Source organism: Rattus norvegicus, chromosome 10 (genome assembly GCF_036323735.1).
Source record: "Rattus norvegicus strain BN/NHsdMcwi chromosome 10, GRCr8, whole genome shotgun sequence".
Taxonomy (NCBI): Eukaryota; Metazoa; Chordata; class Mammalia; order Rodentia; family Muridae; genus Rattus; species Rattus norvegicus.
Window position 1 is genome coordinate 89105687 of NC_086028.1, and position 18511 is coordinate 89124197.

Sequence of the window (18511 nt, forward strand, 5' to 3'; positions counted from 1 at the left end):
TCTCAGGACCCGCCCTTCTGAGTAGGGCGCCCGCGAGTGTGCCTGTCCCGTGGTGGTTGTGAGGTCGGAGAAGGGGTTGCGAGAAAGGAAAGCAGGACGCGAGGGATGGGTGTGGCTCCAGGTTTGGCCTCGCGGCGAGCTGCTGTGGAGGTTTTTGCTGAAGTTCAGCTTCAGGATTGAATCAGGTATCGGAGAGGACGGTCGCAAGGTACTGACGTCAGAGCCTCAGCAAGAAGTCGCCTGCGACTCTCTACGTCGCTCTTCGCCTAGTGTTTCTGCTTAGCTCCTTCTGAAAGTGTGTAATTACAGGTCTGGGGATTCCGCTCTTCACGGCGGTTGTTCTTCCTCTCTTGAACTTGTCCGCCCACTAGTATCCCCATCTCCTGTTCATTTCCAGTAAACCCACAGTGAGTGAGTGGTTAGCATGTGTCCTGTGTGACGTGGAACAACCAAATATTTTTCTTGTTCTTCAAGAGGTTGGACTAGAAAAGGAAAAACGATCTGTATAGAAATAAACATTCCAAAAGATAGAAAATCCAAATAATTGCAAAGATAATGAATTGGTCTGGGGTTGTCGTCAATAGGAAATTTTTTAAAGACATAAAGGGCGGGTGACGTTTGGATTAGGACTTGGAAAGGTTCAAACACTTGTCTTCACCTAGGCCCATCACATTTCCATCCATCTAGGTTCTTATCTACAGTTCCTCCCAAGGGAGGAGTCGTTCCTCTTCCGTTGGTGAGTTGAAGCTTGGATTTTCCTGTATCCTGCATCCCTCCCAGTTTTGTGTTCCAAGAGACTACCCGCCCATATCCATTCTTTCCCTAACATTCAATTTCCCAGTTCCTCTCACGTTTATTGAACATCTACTTTGCACCATGCATAAGAACTCAAGTAAAACACTTTCCTGATGTTTCTCTTCTCACTGTCTATTGAGAAGGTTCATAATTTGAAGCTGAATTACCAATCAGCATTTAAGCTATGACTGTTATAAGAACCGTTTCTCTGGAGATGAGCAATAGCGGTTCATGGATCAAGAGAGCATGCGTATAGGGCCTTCAAGATCAATAAAGGGTTTGTGGGAAGGGTGCAGTTCAGCTATGGTTGAATGGTCAATGTAGATGGGCGGGATAGATAAAAGGCTACTTTATTAGTTTTACTAGTACTTTGTTGGTGAGGGATGCACAGGAAAGTGTGTGTGTGTGTATGTGTGTGTGTATGTATATATGTGTGTGTGTGTGTGTGTGTGTGTGTGTGTGTGTGTGTGTGTATAAGGCCCTAGATCAAATCTTTGTGGGCCTTGCTGTATAGGAATTTTGATTTTAAATTGTATTACAGAGGGGTTGGGGATTTAGCTCAGTGGTAGAGCGCTTGCCTAGCAAGCGCAAGGCCCTGGGTTCGGTCCCCAGCTCCGGAAAAAAAAATTGTATTACAGAACATATGAGGAACAGGAAGAATAAACAATAGGAAAAGAATGCCAGTCTCATTTTCTGCTCTGCTGAGGTGCAGTGAGTAGCTGCTTGACACTGTGGCTTTGCTGCCAGGGTGGATGGTACTCATTTTTGTAATAAATACAGCAAAGATTCCTTACACTATCTGCCCACCATGAGTCTCTGCACCCAGTAACTACACCTGTTCTTTTCCTCTATTTTTGAATGTACTATTTCTGACTAAGAGAGAACAAAGCTGTTATTCTTTGTATTACCATGGCTCCTCGGGACCTGAATGCATTGCTCTTGGGAGCTCTTCCTGCCTTTCCAGTGCCGTGTGCTATTTGCTAGTGCTGACTGCGTTGGTACCCAAAATGCTGTGCATCCTTCCTTCTGCTGGTGATTACTGACTCAGTTCGAAACTGCTCTGCTAGTGAAGGTGGGCGTTGCAGGCATCACCTGTTTTACGCACGCTGTCCATCAGTTGGTTCTCTCCTCACTGTGACTCACGCCCGAGAAGAAGCTACTTAGGAGAGGAAGAGTTTATATCGCCCCACAGTGGAAGTGCCAGCCACCCTGGCAGCAGAGTCATGGTGGTAGGCAGCTTAATGGTGCTGGCACTGTAGGCAGCTACTCACTCCATCCTATCAGAGAAAAACAAAGGATAAGGCTGGCACTCTGTTAGCTTCCTCTTTTGTGTCTTATTTAGTCAGGGACGTAACCCATGGGGCAATGACACCCATATTCACGGTGAGAATTCTCCCTTTAGTCAGCCCTTTCTGGAAATACCCTCTCAGACCCAACCAAAGGTGCATTCTCAGTGTTTCCTTTTCCTTATGTGTGCATGTGTGCATCTTGAGGGCAGATGGAGTTCCTGATACAGGTGCTGGGAACTGAACTCCGGTCCCCTGGAAGAGCAGCGAGTGACATTAACTGCTGAGACATCTCTCCAGCCCTCCTGGGTGTTTGTTAACACAACCGAGTTGATGATCTAAATTTGACCACAACAAAATATTCACAAGAACATGAGAGAAATCGAGTTAGGAATTTTCTAGGCTTGTTGTACAGCAATGTAGCATCTAGAATGTGTTCCTAGAATGTGACTTTTTTCAATGTTTACTGCACCCTGGCTCCCACACACCGAAACTAGTTGATAGAGGCAGGGGGAGGATTGGGTAGGGTGGCTCTGGAATAGAAGTCCTGTTCATGAAAGGAACGTCTGGCTCTCAGCTGACAGCTTGAGACTGACCTGGTAGCTCATGAAATCATCTCATCGATCATAGCTAACAAAGGAGATTGACTGTGAAAGCCAGTTGACCTTAGAAAGTAATAATTTCAAATGGAGATAGTCATGCCCACTGCTGGAGGACTGCCGGCACGAGGTGTAAAGCTGTCCCAAGTCCCTGTCCCATGACACTAAGGGATGCAGTGGAAGGGTTGTTTAAGCTGCTGAATCTTTTTTAAGTGGGGTAGGAGGTGCATTAAGACAGTGTCACAGTGCCCAAGATAGCCTCAAACTTGCTATCTTCCTGCCTCAGTCTCCAACATGCTGGGATTAAAGATCTGAGTCACCCCATCTGGCCTAAGACACTAGACTTTTGAGTGTTTTGTTATGGAGTAAAATAGATACTTGGCCTGAAAGAGCTAATCTGGTCTGAGTGACAAGGATCAGGGCTTATGAAAAACTAACAACACATGATAGTGTATAAATCTGCCATGGGGGAAAGGTCGAGGAGGCAGCTCAGTGGCAGAGCACCAGCCTAGCGTGCATAGGCCTGAGTTAGACTCAACACCCAGGACCACAAAGGGAGAGGTGGTGAGAGACGCTGGTAAGGAAGAGATGGCCTCAAACCAGGAGGCTTTCCAGATGGGATTTCAGCAGGACCTTAAAGTGCGTGGGCGACGTGTGATGAGGCAGGCCAGGGCATTTCAGCACCTGGAGAAGAGAGGCAGGGAAGGCCTGCTCGGGTGACAGTCTGTGAGATTCCCTTTGGCTAGAGCAGAGGGTTTCTGAAGCAGAGAAGGCCGAGGCTGCTAGGGGGAGGGGGGATGTTGGTGAAGCTACAGACAGGAGAAGTGTCCACCTTGTGACCTGGAGACTTCTGGGGGACGTTGGGCCTCAGACAGAATGGTGTGGTCTCCATGCTTTCAGAATCTCTACTGTTCGGATCTGTGAAAGCTCACAGCTCTCCACACACCACTCTCAAACACCACTCCACACTTGGCCCATTTGTTCTCATTTGGGAGTTGGCAAACTTGGAGCAGAGCTACTAAAAGTGATTAGGTATGGTTATACACGCCTGCAGTACCCACAGGTTAGGAGGCAACAGCAGAAGCAGATTGAACTGTACAGGGAGTTCCTTTTTTTGAAGAAACAAAATAAGAATTCTGGCCAGGTATGCAGGCATACACCTGTAATCCCAGTACACATTCAGGGGGCAGAGGCAGGCAGATCTCTATGAGTTTAAGGTTAGCCATGGCTACACAGTGAGATCTTGTCTCAAAAAAATCAGTCAATCAATCTGGTCTGCCCTACTTGTTCATTTTACCTCTGAAACCACTTGAGTTTATACATCTAGCTGTCTCTGTCAGACCACATGGGATGATTCTGTTATCCCTTCAAACCAACAGCATCTTTCCCCTCCGTTTTCCATAAATCTCATGTTTCGCAGAAAGGCCCTTTAAAACCCAGTTGCAGTGTCACACTTTTGATAGCTCCCTTTTGATAGCTCCCTGATCACTCCAGGCCACAGGACTACTACATCTACCTCCTGTCATGCAGGAGCCCACCTCGTTAGTCCATCTCTGGCCATGCTTCCCTGCCAACTGTGGTCATCGCAGCTCTCCCCACAAGGGCCTCTGTGTCCTCTGGCCTATGTATCTACTATTCCCTGTGCCTCTAACACCGTTCCCTCTGCCGCAGGCCTGGTCAATTCTCACTTACGCTTCGAGCTCCAGCTGTGACTTCACCTCCCTGGGGAGCACCTTTGAAGCCCAGGCTGGGGATCTTCACCAACCCTGTTGTTTCCCATGGGACCCTGTGCTCCCTCTTGGCACTCAGAACAGATGTCTCAATTCTCTGTCCACCATCCTCAAGGGAGATGCATCTTTTGTCACTGCCATCTGTCCCCCAGCACAGGGTTATAGCACAGTGGTAGAACATTTGCCTAGAGTACTTAGTATCACAAAAATCGTCACCACGAATGGATTTTGTGTAATAACTCATTCTCCCAATAGTTTTCATGGCTCTGTATTCCAGAAACTGAATTATCTGAAAATTGACTTTCAGATGATTTTTTTTTCTTCTTTTTTCTTTTTTTCGGAGCTGGGGACCGAACCCAGGGCCTTGCGCTCGCTAGGCAAGCGCTCTACCGCTGAGCTAAATCCCCAACCCCGACTTTCAGATGATTTAAAACTGCCCATATCACAAGGCTCCGGGCTCTGTCCTGGCACTGCAAAAGAATAAAACAGAATCAACAACAACGAAAATCAGCCCACAGCAGGAAAGCCATCTCCTGTGAAAAGTCAAAACTTAAGATGGGTGTAGTACTAGGCAAAATGAGTCCTCTGACTTTAAATGTGTCCTCTCTCCCTTCTCATTGTGTGTTCTCATCCCCTGCTGGAAGGCCAGACCAACATCGGACCAACATCACGACCTGCTTGTCTACCCAGAGACAACTGATCTGCAGAGAGCTTAACCTGTCCCAAACTGACTGAAGACAGAAGAGGACCAGACTATGGTCACATGCCACCCTCCAGGCAGCTGCTGGATCATTGTCCTGCCTTATTGACTCAAAGAGCTTGTCACAGATAAACAGGTCACCTCTGAATCAGGTCCGCTTTAGACAATAGCTTTCATCAGCCCCCTCCTAAGACTGAGAGACATGGCCTGGCCACCTCTGGGTTTAATCGGACCCATTGGATTAAAGCTGAGCAGACAGTGAGGTTGACAGATCTGAATTCAGGGGCTGCAATGAGCTCAGAAAATCATGCATTCTCTCTCCAACTTAGGACCCACCAGGTGGAGGGGATGTTGCCCCAGGTGCTATAAAGGTGGGACTTGGTCTCCAAGGAAGATACCTTCTATGGAGAGTCTTTCCCAGATTGTCTCACGTAGCCATAACAGCCAGAAGCAAGGCAAAGAGAGAAGGGACCTGTCTGAGAAAATCCAGTGTATTGTAAACAGGGTAAAAGGCACTGGGAAACCCTACTTACCTCAAGTGAATGTGGCCCCAGGTCATCTGAAAGTTGAATGGCCTACTAGGAGCCCTGGATGAGGGAGAAAAAAATTCCTGATCAACCTGCTCACCTGTATACAGGGCCAGGGCAAAGGTCTTGCTTCTTATTTTGCTAAACGATTCCCATAGCCCTTTGGCATTCAGAGGGACCACAATATAGCTTCTAGGAAGAGCCCTCCCCTGACCAGAAAAATGGATTTTGGTGTCTCCTGGTTCAGGCAGCTGTCTATATCGCATTCTTAGAAGGAATACAAGTCTGAGGGAAGAAGACTTAGATGCAAGGGACTGAATGAAAAATGCTAATCAGAGAGCTTAAGAACAATGACCTGGGCCTGGAGAGTGTGGCTTAATGGTAGAATACCAGAGCGCACAAGGCACTGAGGTTGATCTTCAGCATGGGGGAAAGCACCACCAATGCACTACAGATCTTTATTGTTAGTGTATATGTATCTCAAGAAAGAAGGAAACTGGTTCAGAGGGACTGAGCAAGGTGTTTAAAATCGATGATCTCATGACCTAAGGAATATTGCCAAGTATTCCAGCTAATAGCCACAGGACGCTACTGAGCACCTAACCTGTGCCTGGCACACGTCGCAGAATGGATGTGTTGTTCTCCTTCCTCCTCACCCCACCTCCAATGCTAACACAAAGCCTCCTCCTTAGTGAGCCTAGGATCTACTACTGAGCTCTACCACAGCCCTTGCTCGTTCTAATTCTCTTTTCTTTCTTTTTTACATCTCTTTGAAATTTCAGGACACAGCCAACATTTGCAGCTCCCACAGCTTTCTGTCCATCGGTGCTGGCTTGGAGCACACTTTTTTTTTCTCTTAAGATTTATTTTTATTTTATGTGCGTGTTTTGCCTGCGTGTATGTCTGTGCACCATGTGCGTGCCTGGTGCCCACGGAGGCCAGAAGAGGGCATTAGGTCCCCTGGACCTGAAGTTACCGGTGGTTGTCAGCCACCGTGCTGACACTGAGAACAGAACCCTTGTCTTCTGCACAAACAGCAGTTTCTCTTAAAATGCCCAAGCCAACTCTCCAGCCCCACCTTTGGCTCTTTGAAAGCATAATGCTATCTCTCTTCCTCCTGTGCTGCTCCCTCCTCCCCAGACTCACTGAGTCACAAGCTGCCCTCAGTCCTTCAGACCCTGAAATCTCTGAAGTAGGCTCCTCTGAGATCAGGGTGGGGTGTGTGGACAATCACAAAAGGTTTCCTGTTGAACATGAATAAGGCTTCAGGACAAGATCCAGCGGAAGACACCCAAAGGCATAAAAGTTACGAGTGATTTCCACTGGGGTGACCCAGGTGGCATGAGCATAGGGGCCCCTCCTCCCTCTCCCCGATGCTTCTCTCCTTGGGTTTCAACAGGGTGTTTTCAGTGGCTACCCCACGACTGCAGAACTTCAGAACTAAACCAGCAGTCCCAGGGTGCTCTAACACCCCTGCTTCTGTGGCAACGCTCATTCAACATCCGCAGAGGCAGCCTGTGACCCCCAACACCCAACTCCAAATAAGGCAACTGCAAGCCCTGGTTGAGAAAGGAGCAAAGTCCTCTTTCTCCCTTGCCCCATGCTCAACTAGCTGCCCCTCCGGGAGACAAGCTCCAGTAATGTCGGTAATCTTGCAGCTTTGAAGGAAGTACCCAGGACCCCTGAGGCATGAGGCCCGAAAGAAGCCCTCTGAGGAGAGGGCCAGACGACAGCCATCCCTCAGAGGCCTCCTTCTCGCTGCAGGCCATGGGGCCAACATGTCCCAACACTGCCAGGCTTCCTTGCACAAGGCAGACCTCACAGAGTGAGGGGGACATGAAGCTCGACAGGAGGATCGGGACTCATCCATCATGAACCGTCAAACAGCAGGGCCATAGCCTGCCTGAACACTTGCCTAGTTAAATGAACTTCTGTGCTTCACCTACCCCCAGCACCTCAGCCTCCTAGAAACAAGCACATTCCACTAAGGGGGGGATTAGAGGGTCAGCAACCTAGACTGGCCCCCAGCCTGCTCTCCCACAGCGCTAGGACGGAATATCCTTATACCCCCACCCTTAAATGGAGCTGTAGCTAGGAAGCCCAAGGCAAAATAGAAATTGATGGGGCCTTTCTGTCTGTCCCTGTTTTAAAGAAAATAGCATACTTTGAAAGGTAATCTTTATTACCATTGTTGTTGTTAAAGTCAGGAAAGCTGAATTCTACCGAGGGTCTCCAAACCTTGTTTATGCCAAGAGCTGGGGGCTGGAGAACAGGGAGATTGTCTTACATAGGAATAGACAACAGAGGACCAGCTGGGGTGTCCTTCCCTCCCATTCCGGCACCTGGACCTGCTGCTCCTCCTGAGTTGTAAGAAGCCAGCCACTGAGGCACGGATCTAGTCCTGTTTTATATACCATTTCCTCTGCCCTGACTTCAGCTATGTATGTACAGCCACGGCCACAAAATATTAAATGGAAGATTCCAGAGATAATCCATGCTTTAGTTCCCCTGTATTATAGTCTACTATTATTGTTCTACTCTATGTTTAGTTATTTTTGTTCCTATCTTAGTAGGCTAATCTTATAAATTAAACTTCACTCGGTCTCAGCCAAAAGGCAGTTGTAAGATAAACTTTACAATGTGTAACTTCATAACATACAGCATACACAGGTTTCAGTACTATCTGTTTCAGACATCCATGGAGGACCCTTCCTGCCAGGTAAGACAGGAGCAGCCTTAATTAGGAATATGCCACCTTTAGAGCAGTGGGGTCCCATGCCTGGCACCTGCTCATAGTCATCAGAAGGCTCTTAGGTTCAAATCCTGGCTCGGCCTGCTGCTGCCTGTTGACCTTGACAGGCTATTTGGGTTATCTTGACCACCCTCAAGCCAGCAAGTGCTTCTAGTACATTCCTATATAGGAAAAAGCCACCTGCCTTGCCACCAGAGAGATCTGAGTTGAACCAGTGGCTCTTGGGACATCCTTAAGTAAGTTTTATGACTACTCTTAAAGATATATTTTTATTTTGTATATGTATTACGGGCAGGTGCCCATTGAGACCAGAAGAGGGTTTAGATCCCCTAGAGCTGGAGTTTCAGGGGGTTGTAAGCCATCCAACACGGGTGCTGAGAAGGGAACTTAGGTCCTCTGGAAGAGCAGCAATTGCTAGTAACTGTCATCTTAAGTCCTTAGATGACTACTCTTGAAGGGGTTCTTTCTTTGTGCTCTCTCTCTCTCTCTCTCTCTCTCTCTCTCTCTCTCTCTCTCTGTGTGTGTGTGTGTGTGTGTGTGTGTGTGTGTGAGTGTGTGTGTGTGTGCGTGTGTCCTGAATGAAAATAAGTGTTGGACACTACTTATCTTATTACAAGATTGATGAGACCGAGATAGAGCTCATTCCTCTGTCTCCTGCCTCCCTCCTCCACCGCTCCATTTCTCTTGGAAGTTTCCCAGCAATAGCATCAACGATTCTCAATGCAAATGTAGCTGGGACATAGTTACAGGTTCATCTCCCAAATAGTGGACCCCATGATAGCTTGGCACATCCACTCCACTCAAGACCTGCCTTGGGAGGTGAGGCTGCATAGTCACCTATAGCATTGATGCCATCTCCACCTCCAAACCCGCACCTTTCCACTTCCTCAGACAGGCTGCCTAACCTCTGCGTGTGAGTCTCAACATCCTTGTCTGTATCCGGGACTTGACAATTGCACCTTCATGGAAGGACTGCCAGGAGGTTTACAGTCACCCGTATACGGTAATGACAGACACCAGAGGTGTTCATTATCCTGGCAGGCTTTTTGTCTACCCTTTCCTGTTAGGGAAGAGAAGTCTCTGCTTCTGTGTCTGTGTTCTTATGGAGGAGGCCATACTCCAGAAGGAGCTGGTCTGAAGAAGGTCAGTGTCTGAGCCTGGTCTCCTATCCCACCCATTAGCTCTGGTCCCACGCCAGGCCTGGACTGGCTTCTCAGGAGTGGGGGCTGGGCTGGGCAAAAGGCACTGTTCAGGAAGGGAACGACAGGCAGGGAAGGGTTTGCAAACGCCCAGTGGCAGCACAAAGGTGGTGCAGGAGGAGCTTCCTCTGCAGGAGGAAGGGAGAAGGTCAGGACCCACATCCGGCCCTGCCCGTTCCTCCCTGAATCTGTGGAAAGATGGCCTGGCTGCTCCAGTCACTGCTGGGCGGGCCTTTCCTTCACACTGGGGCCAGTCCCTTTGGAAGACCCTCGTGGACAGGCTGAGGCATATGCTCACGAGCTTAAATCCTGTCCTCCCTCTTGCTAGCACGCACATGTAGACACATGCACACAGCACAGGGGCTGCAGGATGAAGCAACTGGTTAATGACTTGTCTGACCTAGGCTGCAGCGCTCGCCTATCTGGAGGTACAGAGGGCGGATGGAATGGTGCTTAGTTGCCAGTGCTTACCGTCCTAAAGTCAAGGGCCAGGCTCGTTCTCTCTTTCTGTTTAACATGTGCAAAGTCACCCTGCAGGACAATGCTGTGGCTTCTAGGTGTTGTCGACCCCTAGCTGGAGTCAAATATCCAAGCACTGTCTTCACAGGGGACCTCCAGATTCTGTGACACAGGCCAGCTAGGAAGCCCATTCCATTTCAGGCCAGCGAAATATCCCATGTGGAAACAGGCTTTGGGACACTGTCCAACTATTCCGAGACTCCAGATCTAGATCTTTTTATGGTGGGGCTGGGCAGCATCTGTTTGGTGTGTCAAGAAGTGAAGGTTTAGGGAGAGGGTCTTCAAGGTGATGGGGATCTCATCGCCAAGGGAGAGGCAGAGTTCTACAGGAGACCCAGGGCAAGGTGCTCTCTGTGAGATCTTTGCTGGGACCTTGTTTTTCCTATCATAACCAAGGGAGAGGGCAAAAACCCTATGTTCCTGGGAAAGCTTCTGGCATTGAGTTTGGAACTAAATAACCTCCAGTATACTCTGGCTTTTATCAGGGACATAATGAGAACCTGAAAAGCAGACAATAAGGCTGAGTTGCTATGTGAACAAGTGAGTTCATTCACCCATCTACCCCCCCACCCCCTCCAGCAACCTACCATCCACCCCATTCATCAATCTATTCACCCACTCATACATCCACCTTCCCCCCCACATCCATCCATCTATTTATCCATCCATCCACCCATCTATCCCATCCACCCATCCATCCATCCATCCATCCACCCATCCATCCATCTACCCACATTCATCATCCATCATTCATCTATCCATGTGGCCATCCATCTGTCCATCTACCTACTCGCCCACCTACCCATCCATCCATCCATCCATCCATCCATCCACTAACTCACCTACCCACCCACCCATCCATTCACCACCCACTCACCCATGCATCCACACACCCATCCACCCACCCATTCACCCATTCATCTATCCATCTAACCTGGTTTGTTGTTGAGGGCAGGAGACCCAGAGAGAAGAAACCTATAGTCCTTAGTTCCCAGTGGTTTCCCAGGGATAGAAAGTATTTCTTAAGATGCAACATCTGAGATGGCTTAAAAATAAACATCCTTCCATCTTTTTGCCTTTAAGTACCTGCCAGGTTATGTCATGGTGTCAAGGCAGCTGTCACAACATTCGGAAACTGTATGCCAGTGCTATAAATGACCAAAGCATCAGAGATAGTTTCTCCTTCGAAGAAGAGTCTTTCTCACAGTCCCTGAAAGTCCTCCACTAGCTCTCTTTGGCTAGCGTGCTCCATCTCCCCATTCTCAAACCCATCTCCTTGAAAGAAAGAGGGATGGCCATCTGACTTGCGTGAGTGGTTAAGTATGTGGTCAAACCCACGATTCTTTTTTATCAAGATTGGGAGTCAACTGTTGAGTGGGCTACTCACAGTGTCTGCTGGCATCCAGAGACAAGATTGATGTGTTTTGTGTTTCTTCCCTGCCCCAGGAGCAGCATAGCTAACACATCCCTCACTTTTCTGGGCCCGCACTCTTGATGTTTGTTTTTTTCCTGGAAGGTCTGCTTGGCCACAAACTGCCAAGTGTTTGTTGTTAAAACTTGGCCAAGTGAAAACTTCCTGCTATGGCATTTTGTCACTCACACACACACACACACACACACACACACACACACACACACACACACACCTCCCTCACCCACATTTCCACTCCATCACTTCGAAGCCTGCATTTTCTGGGAAAGTAAGTTCTGTTGCATAGGCCCCTCCCACCACAGATCTCCAAATCCCCACCATGTTTGTCAGAACCCGTGCTTGAGAATCTTTCTCTTCGAAGATAAACTACAACCAAGACCAAATTTGACCTCAGCTCAGGCAAATGGCACCCAAGCTCCCGTGCTCCTGTCCTAACTAGACAGCATAGAGCCAAAGGACTTACGGGAAGGGGTTCTATTTCATGTGGGTGTCTCTGCATACAAAGCTACCACTACTAGTCACGCTCTTGGGATTCAGCAGAGGTTTCTCCCTTGTAAGCTACCCAGGAACACCCCATTCTGCTGGCTGCACCAGAGCCAAAGTTAAGTCCTCAGTGTAGAGCTGCTGGCTCTGTGTAAGAAGCCTGTCGCACACTGTTCGCTTCCCCAGTTGCTCCAGTCGCACTGCCTGCTTGCTGTGGTTTAAGTAGGCTGACCTTAATCTCCAGATCCTTCTCCTTCACCCCTTCCTCCTGCCTTATCTCAGAAGTCAGTTTGTTCTGTAAAACCTTCTCTGAGGTCTAGAAGGCCTCCTTCCTTCTTTATTTGATGTCTTTTCATTTCATTGTACACTTCAAAACTCCATTCCTGTTAGCGACCCTTCATTCCTTCCTCCCCAAGTTCTGGGCAGACGCTTCTCTATTTTCTGTCCTTAAGGGCAATGTGGATGCTGGTGAGTTGATGGCATTAATGAGTGTCCCTATGGTGTCATTGACTGGCACAGGAGCTGAATGTGGGAGGGAGGAGGAGGCTGAATTGTCTCTGGGCTCCTGAGATGAATCTCGAGTTTTCCTGGGTCTGCTGTTAGCTCAGCTCTGTTGCTTCTTCTTTGAAGTTCTTTGTCTGGGGGCCGTCTCCCCTCTAGACCAAGCAGCTGTAGGTGCTGTGCCGTCTCCTCAGGAACTTCTCTGGGAGCCTCTCTGGAGCATTTTACTTGAAGCTGGGAAGCCAAGTGAGGCCAAGAGCTTGGGTCCAGGACATCCCTAGCAAAGGGCCCTGCCCTTAGCCAATTCCTAAGCCACGTAGGATGTGATAGGGGTAGTCAGGCCAATGCTATGCATGTGTCTTCCCACACACTCCCAAATGGGCCCTGGATTCTAGAAAGAATCAGGACCAGGGCTGCCTTGGACAGGGCTGGCCAGGGCTGCCTTGCAGTGGGATGGATGTCAGACAGCATCACGAAGTCTGAGGGTGGGGAATCTGGCAGAACAGGTACTCAGACAGCAAACTGTCTGGCTTTTCTGCATCCGCACAATTAATAAGGTGTAGTGGAGACCTGCTTGTTGGATCCCCCACTCCTGACCTTCAGGCTTCAAGCCCTGCCCTGTTCCCCATCCTCTTCCCCAGGCACCTGAGGCTTCTAAAACGACAAGCGTCGGGTCGGGGAGGAACGTCGAGCACCATCTGTGTCATGTATTAGAGGCTCCTGTGCCAGATGGGAACACCGAGACCTGCTCACTGCATCGGTTCATTAGTAAGAGAATAGGATCTGCAGCCAGCAAGGTGGCTCTGCCGGTAAAAGTCGTGGAAGCCTGGTGACCTGACCTGATTCAATACGCAGAACCCACCTAAAGGGAGAGAGAACCAGCTCCATGAAGTTGTCCTCTGACCTATATAACACATATTCTCTCTCTCTCTCTCTCTCTCTCTCTCTCTCTCTCTCTCTCTCTCACACACACACACACACACACACACACACACACACACACACACACACACACACACACGGGGAGGGGGGACAAAGGAACAATTCAAATGCTCCTAAGGATTAAGGATGACAGTGCATTCTTTCAGTCCCATCACTTGGGCAGCAGAGCCAGACAGAACTTTGAGTTCAGGCCAGCCTGGTCTACATAGCGAGTTCCAGACTAGCCAGGACTACATAGCGAGAGCCTGTCTAACAATATCTAGGAAAATCACACCCTTCATGAGTATCTGAAGTACAAATACAGAAGTCTACCGAGGGTGTTAAGTGCACCACCCAAGATCGGAACCAAGAGTGTAGGTCCTTACTCCAGCCTGCAAGGCAGGCACCACAGAAGCCATCCCCACCTCATGGCTGAAGAAGCCATGGTGCAGAGAGGTTCCATTTCTCGTAATACCCTATTTGCTTGAGGTCAGTCCATCTCAGCAGCCTGCACTGGCAGATCCCTGAGCTGCACCTAGTGCCTGGCTGAATTCCTTGGCAGCACTTTGCGAAGGACAGGCTGTGTGTAGAAGTTAGTTATTATAAGTCGTTGATGGGGTGGGGAGCAGGGTATCCCAGTCAGCAGCCTTTGCATTGACCGATGGCTGAACCCAGTCTGGGCGCCCTGCCCTGGGAGCAGGGCGGTGCCTGGAGATGGATGGCCCCATGTCCTCTTGGCCTGGTCCTGGGGAAGCCTAAGGCCACCTTCCAGTGGGCCCGACTAGGGTGCAGGCAGGAGTTGCTACAAAGGAGGTGAGATCCAGCAGGTCCAGGCAGGTCTACTGTGCTGAGGCCCAGTGCTACTGGTGGCTGGGACGACCCAGAGAAGGCAGGCGAGCACTTCCCGAGCCTGGGCTCCCGCCCGGGAGGCCCTGCTAATGACCCTGTGCATTCCGGCCTGCATGGCCCGGGAATTGGCTAAGGGCAGAGCCATTAGCTGGAATCCTCCCAATGCTCACACATCTGAGTAGAGGGGGGGAAAGGGAAAAGTTGAAAAAGAGCTAATTATCGCTTTTATCAGAGCGGTGGGTTGATGGGTCCTGCCCGAGGGCAGCTGGAGCTGCATTAAAGATTAAACGCCAGGTGAGGGGGGGAGTGGGGCTGTCATTCCACAGGAGGGAGGCCAGTAGGCTGCCCCATGGAGACCTGGTGGCTTTCGGCAGCCTTAGATCTGTCAGCCGAGCCCTCTGTCCCAGCGCCCACCACCTCCACATTCCATCAGAGGACCCCCACGGCGCTCAGTGCTTCCGCCACTGTGAGAAGGGCAGCTGAAGTCCACGTCTGCTCCCTCAAGGGATGCAGGGTCGGGGCAAGCCTAATTACCCAATTGGTAGGTTTCCTGGCACTTGTCTTGGGGGACTTAATGACTCCTGCACATCATCTAGTGACCTTGTCGGTCAAACCTACATCGGAACTGTATGGGGCCTGAAAGGGACCTGAGGACAGGTGGTCTGACCTTCCTTGTTAATACAGAGGGCTGTGGTCCAGAGAAAGAATGGTCCCTCGGTCCCCAGCTCTGAAAAAAAGAAAAAAAAAAAAAAAAGAATGGTCCCGAGAGGTTCTCGGTCACTTAAGGATAGGGCTGCATCTTCGTTCAGCACTTCTGCGAACTGAGGTGATAGAATTAGAGTAGTCACGGCCAGGGGACCTCTTTATACCATTACAACCCAGCAGTGTTTGTGGATATCAGGCATTCGGTCACTGCTTGTTGGTTGTGTGGGTGATCTTGACGGTGAAGAAAGCAGAGCAAATATTTGCCACATAATGAGGACTTACTGGCCATGAAAAATGATAAAGAGACAGGTGTGTGAGGCTCTCCCTTAGTCCCAGCGTTCAGGAAGCAGGGGCAGGAGGATCTCTGTGAGTGTGATGCTAGCCTGGTCTACACAGTGAGTTTCAGGCTAGCCAAAGCTACACAGTGCGACCCTGTTTCTTTCTTTCTTTTTCTTTTTATGAGGGTGAGTATCATAATTTTAAACTATCAGGGTGCAAGTGGACACTGGGCTGACCTTGGGCTGACCACAGCAGAGTGGCATCAGCCTGGTGGCTGTGATAACCCACTTGAGCTAGTCTTCATTGTGTGCTCAATGAAGATGCCCACCCAGGGCTGGGGATGTAGCTCAGATGGTAGAGGCTTTACCTAGCATGACAATGCTCTAGACTTGATCCTCAGTGTCACATAAAACCAGGAGCAGTGCTGCATGTTTATAACCACAGCCTTTGGGAGGTGGGTATCGGAGACTAAGAAGTCCAAGGTCATCCTTGATAAATAGAGTTCGAGGCCAGCGCGAGATGTGAGAGGCAGACACACAGAGAGACAGACAGATTTCTACATCTACAAGGACGCTTAACACTGGCCCTACTGGGGACCCAAGCCCTGCCTGGCTAACCCAGGCAATCCTTCGGAAGGATCTGCTGTAGCCCAGAAGGACAGATGAGACCCCTCTTCTTGCCTTGCCCAACCTCTCTAGAAGCCTCTGGAAGAAGCCTGGATTTGTATCCCTGATAATCTGGGACTTCCAACCACAGTCCTGAACTTAAGAAAAAATTTAACTTATTCTTTGAGAATTATATACATATATCTATCCCCTATCATCTCCCTCTAGCTACTCTGGGGGTTTTTTCTCCATCCACTCCTCTCCTAGCTTCACATTCTCTTTTTTAACAAAATCAAACAAACAAACAAACACACAAACAAACAAACCTACCACTAATCAATACTGCACATAAGTGGGATCGTCCACTGGAACAGGAAAAACCTACTGGCGTCCACACCCTCAACTAAGAAGGATTCTCCCTTCCTAAGGACCTATTGGTTACCAAGAGCTCCTCAGAAAGGGGTGGGGCTTTGCAAGCTCCTCCCCATCTATGCTGCAGTTTCAGCAGGCTTGATCTTGTGCAGACCTTGTGCAGACAGCCAAGCTGCTGGGAGTGCTTGAGTATAGTAGCATGTCGTTAGCATTTCTCAGCATTCCTTCTCATCTTCTGGCTCTGACATTCTTTCTACCGCCTCTTCCACAATGTTCCCTGAGGGGAGGAGGGGACAATGATGTCACATTTGAGGCCACCCAGTCATGTGTTTCTGCTCTGACTGTGGCAAACTGAAAAAACAAGCCTCTCACCAAGGTTGAGGGTAGCGCAACTCTAGGGGTGTAAACATAAATATCTAGAAGGCAGTTTGATAACATGCACCAGTCAGAACTTGATGGATTTTCACCCCTCCCCATGGTGAGATTGCACTGAGGACTTGTAGATGAATACCTGCCTAGGACAAGAGCATCCTGGCCTTCCCAACTTCATTATATATACTGTCCCATAGGCAGATACTTGCAGCCCATGCTGATCTGACCTCACCCGGAAAAGGCCTGTGAAATCTTAATGAGTAAGGAGCGATTTTTAAAAGGGGCTGAGGTACTAGCCACATGATGGTCAGGGAAGTCAGTCAGCAAGACGTAGAAGTCTTGGAAAGCCTTGCTTTCTCATGAGCATTTGTGTGAGTCCTGGGCTGCAGACTTTAGCCCCTGTGGTCTCCACAGAGCCTTCACCGCTCAGGTAACTAGCCTTTTAATTGCACATAGGAGGACTTGATTATTCTCTAACTAGACTATAAGCACCAACAAGAGTTTTGCTTACCCACCCATCCCTGGCATATTGAGGGACAGAATAAATATTGATTGTAGATAAAAAAGAAAGGATAGAAGAAGAGAGGAAAGAAGAAAAGAAGGAAGGGAGCAGCTGTTGAGGAACTGAGGCTGTTGTAAGGCAATATTGTGGGAGAGAGGAATGGACAGTCAACAGGCACAACTGGGACAATGGGCAGTGTAGGCACAAGGGGGAAATGGCTATAGTGATGGAATCTTAGATGAGGATCTCCGTCTCTCTGGGGGACAGATGGGTCGTTCTCTGTGACTGGATACAAGAGGTTTATCAGGAAGAATCAAGTGGAAAAGGGAGGACTTCGTTTTCAGCAGGACTGACATAGGGAAGGCACAGAAATGTTGGAGACACAGGCTTGGAATACTGGCAGGGCAGGCAGGGCAGGTAGAGAAGAGACAAGGTTCTGGGGACAAATGATGACCAGCAAGAGTGTGATGTGTCCAGCTACCAAGAGTACAGGGGGTCTTTGAAACTCTGAGACCTGGCATAAATGTCAGTAGAAACAGGTACTATTTGATTTGGAGTCAAACTCTGCACTCTCTGAAGTTCCTGAAGAGAGTAGTCCTCCAGCCGACATGCTCAGGGCACAGAGAAAGTCTACCACTGGCGGGAGGGTTACATTCTGCCCTGAGGAAGACATCTCTGGCCATCAGATTGGGTGGCAGGGGACACATCTCAAGGCAAGCAATTTCTTGGTTCTCTGTGCACCGAAACTGTCAGTCTCTCAACTGAATGGATGACTTTAGGTGGGAGAGATTTGAGGGACCTAGGTGGTGTACCCACTTCCTGCTCTCCAGTTTGTGACTTTAGGCAGGGCATAGCATTTTTCCATGTTACATTTCCTAACCTGTGAAATGGTGATAGGCAGATAGTTCACCTCAGAGAGCTAGAGAAAGGATTCAACAAGGAGAGATGCACTGGCATACATACAGGTAAAGCACTCATGCACATACATTTTCAAAAGATATCTTTTTAAAAGAGGAGGTTCATATAGTCCTTGATGCACTGGTGGGCCTATAGGATAGTGGACCACTGGGTTTGTTTGTTACAACGATAGCTTGTCTCCCTCACATCTGATGCCTTTATTCTTCCTCTTCCTGTGAGCTTTGCCCAAGGTTACTTAGGAAAACTAAGGCCGGCAAGATTGTGTGTTTCTACACATGTTCATGTATACGTGTGGGTGTATAAATGTGCCTAGTATGTATGTGGAGGCTAGAACGAGACCTCTTACATCTCTCAAGAACCATGTATCTGTTTATCTGATCACTTGTTTTTTTGGGAAAGAATCTCCTTCTGGTTAATTAAACTAGATGGGTGACCAGTAAGTCCTAGGACCCTCCTGTGTCTGCC

At 49.0% G+C, this 18511-nt stretch overlaps 1 long non-coding RNA gene across 1 annotated transcript; it reads left to right on the forward strand.

The window, feature by feature from the left end:
- The first annotated feature begins 57 nt into the window (after nucleotides 1-57).
- On the forward strand, nucleotides 58-8128 carry LOC120095298 (uncharacterized). The gene is made up of 2 exons (XR_005490784.1): nucleotides 58-185; nucleotides 5055-8128. It is a non-coding gene; the product is annotated as an uncharacterized LOC120095298 (long non-coding RNA).
- The last annotated feature ends 10383 nt before the right edge of the window (nucleotides 8129-18511 follow it).